Below are 7,722 nucleotides of genomic sequence, written 5' to 3' on the forward strand. Positions count from 1 at the left end.
CCCCATCATACACTCCAAGGAACTGGTTAGGTGCTAAAAAAAGCTTACTCTCTACTTAACACCAAAGCAAATATAGCACTGGTTAGATACAGAGTAAAGTTGCCAATAGCACTGGTTAGGTACAGAGTAAAGCTCCCAATAGCATTGTCATATCAAACACTCCCAAGGCAGGTAATGCATAGATTAGATACAGTGTACAATGCTTTCTACACTGTCCCAACAAATAGTTCAACGGCAGGTACAGTTAGATACAATATAAAACCTTCTCTACATTGTCTAAAGTGTGTGCCTCAAATGCAACCAATAGAATATATTTTATTGCACAAGTGTGAATGTTCTGTTCAATTTCTCGGCATGCTGGACTGGATTCTCCGATTTTGGTGCTCTGTCCGGAGGATCCATGGCATTTTACGTGGGAAACATCGGTGAGGCTCCAGCACCGATCCACCAACCGGTTAGCAGCCACGCCACATAAAATGCATGGCCTTCCCGATATAAACATCTGGAGAATTGCCGGGTCCGTGGCCGCGCATGCCCACGGCAACAACCTGCAGCGGTCCTGCCGTACAACATGGCGCCGGCCGAGTGCGGACCCGACCTGCCAGATAGTGCCCCGCTGGACACCACCTCGCCACCCCCCACCAGCCCTCTCCAAAGCCGGCCAGTGCCACGGCTCCCCCCCCCCCCCCCCCCCCCCGACTGTGGCGATGCTGGACACAGTCCGCAGCTGCCAGGCCGGGTTCCCAACCGCTGAGGCCGTGAGTCAACTGCGCGGTCGGGAACTCAGCCCATCGGGGGCGGAGCATCGGGCGAGGGCCTTCAGGTAACATCTTGAGGCCGTCCCAATGGTGCGCGGCGCACTCCTCGATGATGCCGTTTTGGAGGGGGCGGAGCATCCGAAAACTGGCACTGCCCCCAATTCAATCGTAAAAAGGGATTCCCCACCCGATCACCGATTATGAAATCGGCGTATGCAAGCAAAGAAACCCGCCCACTTTCTTCTCTGTGAGTGACACTGGTACTTCAATTCCAACTGAAATAGAGAGAAAGATCTTGCAATGATAGAATTCGTTTTGATACTGGAGGCACTCTCACCCTGAGGCACAAGGGTTGTCCATTCAAGTTTCATCCCACAACTGAAGGAGTGCTGCATCGTTGAAGGTTCACAAGAGAATTGAAGCTAAGCCCTTCTCTGGCCTTTCAGGTTAACGTAACGCGAGGTTAGGAGAGACAGTGAAGCTGGTGCAATGGACGCAGCAAGTTGCAAAGCGACATTGATCAGTTAAGTAAATGAGCAGAACTATGGTAGATAGACTTTAATGCGGGAAAGTGTGAGCTCATCCACTTTGGACCCAAGAAAGACAGATCAGAGTATTTTCCAAATGGTGACAAACTGGGAATTGTGGAGGAACTTTTGGAGTCAAAGCACAGAAATCATTAGACAACAGAAATTGCAAAATAAGCAAAAAATTAAATAGTGGGAGTTGGGATTCAAAGGGGAGCAAGTTATGCTTCAGTTGTGTAGAGTTTTGATCAGACCCCAGCTAGAATATTGCTTTCAGCTTTGGGAACTGCAACTCAGGTAGGATACATTGGCCATGGTTGGGAGCAGTGCAGTTTCAACAAAATGGTACCAGATTTAGAAGATTAATTTATGAGGACAGGTTGAAAAAGCTTGCCTTTTTTTTCGTGAGATGAGGAGAGTTGAGGGCTGGTTTGTTCAAGGTTCTTGAAACGTTAAAAGACTTTGACAGGCACTGCAAATGTAGAAAAGCTGGTGAGAGAACAAAAAGCAAGGGGACAACTTCAAATTAGACCCAGGGCCATTCAGGACAGCAAGCACTTTTCCACAATTGGCAGTAGGAATTTGGAACTCTCACCCCAAAAGACTGAGGGTGTTGGGATAATTAGAGCTTTTCAGGCTGAAATCAACAGATTTGTGCTGTGCATTTAGTGACCATGGAGGAGTCCACTACGAGAGGCGTAAAGAAACTTATTTTCGGCTCTCATCTGGGCGGCTTTTATGCCCGAGTCCTTTACTCATCTGATAGGCCCCCGCCCCTCATTGGGGAAGCTCGTATCCTACGAGTCTCGAGGAGAGGCTAATTGGTCTATCCCCATAGGTCTCATGCAGATTACCGCAGGTATCAAGGAATATGGACCAGAAGTGGCAAAATGGAGTTGAGCGGTAGGTCAGCCATGATCTAGTTGAATGTCACAGCAGGCCTGATGGGCTGCAAGGCTACTTCCTCTTCCAAGTGTTCCTGTAAAAGATCCCATGGCACCACTTCAAATTGGAACTAGGGAATATCTCCGGTTTCCTGACCCCCAGTTATCCCTTAACTAACAACACTGAAACAACTTAGTTGGTCAGTATCTCACTGCTGGTTCTGGGAGTTTGTTGTGTGCAAATTGACTGCCAGTTTTCCTACATTACAACCTTGACCCCTCTTTAAAAGTACTGCATTAACTGTAAAAGGCTTTGGGGCACCCTGAGTTGCAAATTGTGCTATATAAATGCAAGCTCCTTTCTCCTTTACATTGTTACACCCCTGGGTTATTCTATAGTACATTTAGTTATTGGACAGCACTAGGTGCTCAGAGCTCCCAGACTCAGACTATGTAAGATTGAGCCAAATTCTGTAACAAACGGAAAGGAAGCTGACATCAGACTACGAGGGAAGTGAGAACTGCGAACATGAGTTCTGGGGAGTTACCAAGAGAAAAGAGAAGCACATAGAGCTGGTGCGTGTTTGGACACAGTGATAATATTTTGTTTCTTTGAATTATTTTATGCCAATTTACTCCCTGGTTTGGCACCTGGAGCAAAAATCCCTGGCTGACGTTCCTCTCTCTTGATCCATAGCTCTTTTTTTTAAAGTATTTTTATTCAACATTTTTAATATTTTAACATTTAAAGCACACGACAGTACAAAATAAACCCAACACAGAACCCAAACTCGGCCCCCTCCCAATGCCCTAACCAACCCCCCCCCCTTACCCCCCTCTCCACGCACCCCCTCCCCTCCCCGCCCAGCGGCCGACAGTACCCAGCTCCTTGAAATGTAGTATAAACAAACCCATTTCTTATGGAACCCCTCGCTCACCCCCTTCACTCACCACCCGAATTTAACCTTCTCCAAGTACAAGAATTCCATTAGATCCCCCAGCCACACCAAGGCACAGGGTGGAGAAGCTGACCTCCACCCCAACAGGACACGTCTGCGTATCAGCGAGGTGAAGGCTGAAACATCTGCCTGGCTCCCATCTGCAACTCCGGCCAGTCCGACACTCCGAATATGGCCCCCAGCGGTCTGGGCTCTAAGTCCACATGCAAGATCACCGACATGGTGCCGAAAACAACCTCCAAAATATCTCCAACTTCAGGCAGCACCGGGACACATACACATGATTGACTGGGACCTTCCCACACCGCTCACAAATATGCTCCATCCCTTCATACAACCGGTCCATGCTCAACGTCATCGGATGCGCCCTATGCACCTTCAGCTGTCTCAACCCCAGCCTTGTGCACGAGGTTGAAGCATTCACCCTCTGTAACACTTCACACCACAGCCCCTCCTCCAGCACCATCCGCAACTTCTCCTCCCACTGGGCCTTAACCCCCTCCAGAGATGCCATTTGCTCCCCCAAAGGTCCTCCCATAGATCACCGAGGTGATGCCCCCCTCCTCCAGCCCCATCACCGACAGCAACCCCTCCAACAACGAGGAGGGCAGTGCCGCCGGAAAAGTCAGAAAAATGTTTTTCACAAAATCCCGCACCTGCATATCCCTGAAACCCCTCCCTCCGCGGGATCCGAAACTTCTCCCCCAGCTCCTCCAAACTCACAAACCGTCCTTCTAAAAACAAGTCCTTCATTTCCATCACCCCCTCGCTCCTCCTATCCCCGAAACCTAACATTCATCCTTGCCGGCTCAAACCCATAGTTCCCTCAGATCGGCATCAACTTCGGCCCCACCCCCAACCTAAAGTGCTGCCGAAATTGCCTCCATATTTTCAGCGCGGCCGCCACCATCGAGAACTTCCCTGGGGCAAACGGGAGTGGCACTGTTGTCAGCGTCTGCAATCCCGGCGTCTTACACGGGCCTGCCCCCATCGTCACCCACAAAGCCTCCGTCTCCCTACTTAGGGTCTCCCACCTTCTCAGCGTTCACCACCAATTATAGCATAAAAGGTTCGGAAGGGCCAGGCCCCGACTGTCGCCTTCTCTGAAGTGCCATCCTTCCTTGTCACCTTACCTGCCCACACAAATCACGAGACCAATCTATCCACCCCATAAAAAACAATTTTGGCAAAATGACCAGTAGGTACTGAAATGAAAATTAAAACGGCAGAAAAATCTATCATTCCCATCCCCACCATTCACACCTCCCAGGCCCGTTGAAACCCGTCCAATGGCCATGGCCCCTCCTCCCACCTTGCTCCCATTTCCTAGCCAATCCATGTTTGTCAAAGAGATGGCCCCTGCCAAAGGCCCATCCCCCACATAGAGAAAGCCAACACAATGGCCTCCCACACCCACACCTTCCAAATTCCCACAGGAATCCCTCAAACCCAAGAGAAACCAATCGCCCACAAATCCCCAAGCTATCCCGTCCCAAACACAATTTAAGAAGAAAGAAAAAAGAAAAAAGAAATTTAAAAAAGAGAAAAAAACATGAAAAAAGAAATAAAGATTAACACAAGCAAAGTCCAAACTCATCTCGCTCCCAGTCCTTCAGCTTTTACAAACGCCTCCTCCGCCATCTCCAAGTAGAAGTCCTTGGGGTTATGTGCAACCCTCAGCTTTGCCGGGTAAACCACACCAAACCTCACATTGCTTTTATACAATGCTGCCTTCGCTCAACCAAAGGCCACCAGCCTTCTCACCAGCTCCGCCGTTAGACCCTGGTATATATAAATACTCGCGCCTTCCCACCTTATCTACCGGTTCAGCTTCGCCCATCTCAGAACCTTTTCCTTCACCTGATAGCTGTGTAAGCAGATTGTCACAGCCATTGGTGGCTCATTCGCCTTTGGTTTCGGTCAGAGCGGCCAGTGAGCCTTGTCCAGTTCGTAGAGGGAGGGGTCCTCTTCCTCCCCCATCATCTTGGCGGCAATCTCCGCAAAGTTCTCCGTCGGCTAATTATAAGCAAGGCTCTGCTGAGACAAGTCTGGAGATCAAATTGTGGATGATAATTTTGAAGTGGCAATTGCCCCATAAATCATTGAGTTACTTTCTAACCTGGAGTTAATTGTTATTTTGTGCAGAGCTCTCCTGCTGTGATCTAATAAAGTTCCATTGACATCATGAATGGGGAATGAGAAAATATGTGGGTAGCACTCAACAGAACCCTGGTTTATAGCTCAGTAAGTAGGCACAATAGCCTCAGTTAGATGGTAAATTGAGGCACGGAAGGTGCCACTCTGAATTTCATACCTTCAGAGCTTCTTGTTACGTCTCAAACATATAACATTTGTGTGAGATACTTAAGAATGTCTCTCAATAAAGTTTCCTTTTTCAAGCATTTCTTTCCTTGCTCACTTTAATTCCCCTTTACGTTCCTGTCCTCCTGTCAAACCCTTCTGTCATCTCTGACACCCTTTCCTGGAGCCTGGCTTTCTCTCACTCTGGCGCAAGCTGGGGCGTTGGAGGAGGGGAACTTATTTGGCCATCCCTGCCACAGTGGAAGAGGAGGATCAATTTGTGAGGGTGAAAGGTCTTCATGTTTAATGAGATATTATGGGGTGATAACCATTGCCAGCAAACCCACAGATCCAGGTTAAAGGCGAAGCCATTATACAGGTGCCAGTTGTAGCTGTATGGGTGGCACTCTCACTCGATAGGCAGAAGGTTCAAGTCCTACTCCAGAGACTTGAGCACAGATTCCAGGCTGAAACTCCATTAGCAGTAACAAGTAAATGCCGCACCATTACCACCTTCCAGATGAAGGCCCAAACATATCTACCCTCTCAGGTTTATGTAAAGGGTCCCACAGCACTATTCTGATGAAGAGAAGGGGCTAATCAGCGTTCAACCAACATCACTAAAGCAGATGATGTGGTTATTATCGCATTGCTGATTTTGGGACCTTGTAGGGAGCTAATTGGCTGCTGTATTTCCCTACGTTTCAACAGTGACTAAACTTCAAAAGTATTTTATGGCTGGGACATGCAATGGGATGTCCTGAGATTGTGATTTCTTATATTTTTAGAAGTTCTCTGCATAAGGCAACACAAATTGAGCTGATGACGTTCTCACACTCTCAAATAACAGGGAACAATGCACCTGTGATATGCCGTGCCTATTATTAGCTTGGCTCATTTAAAATGATATGTCGGTGGGCAGGGATGATCTGACAAGTAGAGTCATCAGCAGGTCATTGTGAATTGTGTGCCTGCAAAGGTTCTCTTTGCAATTCAAAGAGTTCCATCCTGTCTGGATAGATCAGGTGGCTCCCAGATTTGGTTCTTGCAGTGTGCTGAATAAACAGAGTGTAGTGAGCACTGGAGTAAGGAGACAGCATTTGTCCTCAGTCTCCCAGTGGTTCAGAATCAAGAGGAAAGAATTGGCTATGGTTCTAACCCTGATTGCTACCAAGGGCAAGTTCTGATGGGTGCTCCCATGGGTGAGGAGCTTACTGGCACTGAGTGAGATAATACAGGGTGTTCAACACTCATCGAGCCCAGCAAGGGTTCAACATCTTAAGGAGAAAGAGCTGGCAAGAGAAAAAACTGGCAAGTATCCATGTTGGCACAGATATAACAAACCATGAGCAGGCTCGTGTTTACAGTGGCACTGACTTGGCACACATAAATCTATGTCCTTCAGATCAAATTTCATCTCACATCTAAACTCCCAAACACAGTATAATTTCACACAATAGACTCTCTTTGTCCAATAAAGCACACTGAGATTTAATTATGTTCATTATTTTCTTGGGTTCCCATCAACACCACGGTTCAGTGGTAAGGGTAGTGATGAGGCCGGCTGTCTGCACTATTGGAAAACCCAATCTCTAGATAATATCCAAGGTTCTGCCTGTCCATAAAGATCCCAATGCAATAATCATAAAAGATGAGGGCGACCTCTTTAGTCCCAAGTGAACTACTAAGTGTTCTTATTCTCTGAAGGTCCAATGAAAGTATGGGGCACACAACACTGAATCCAAAGCAAGGAAAGGGATATTCTCACTGGACCCCAACGCAAATGAGAAGTCCAGTCTCACTGAGCGATGTTTCACCTGAGATCAAGTATGCCGGACACACTTTCCCAAGGTACCATTAACACAAGCAAATTACACCAGCAGACATGCTCAATGAGGTAAGTGGGGCAAAACATATTGCCATGGCAACGCTTTACTGCATAAAAATTAGCATAGTGACAACTAAACAATACACACATTAGTATGAGAGCATTGCCTTGGCAACACTTTATCATGCTCATGTTACCATGGTGACAAAGGCTCCTTTTGGAAAAATTGATTTGTTCTGGATATTTTATGTGGTCAAGGTCTGACTTTTGCAGGTTATTTGCTCCATGCCCCCTTGGCCAATCATAGCGGGAGCCAGATATCCTAAAAGTTTGTAGAAATCTCTTTGATTTGCTCCTCAATATCATACAAGGAATTAGGTAAGTGTTTCTTTTTCATCCGCTCCAATTCTAAGGTGAACCCTTAGTTTCCGGAGGCCATTTTGCAATAAACAAATGGGGACACCT

The sequence above is a fragment of the Scyliorhinus torazame genome, chromosome 2, assembly GCF_047496885.1.
Source record: "Scyliorhinus torazame isolate Kashiwa2021f chromosome 2, sScyTor2.1, whole genome shotgun sequence".
Taxonomy (NCBI): domain Eukaryota; kingdom Metazoa; phylum Chordata; class Chondrichthyes; order Carcharhiniformes; family Scyliorhinidae; genus Scyliorhinus; species Scyliorhinus torazame.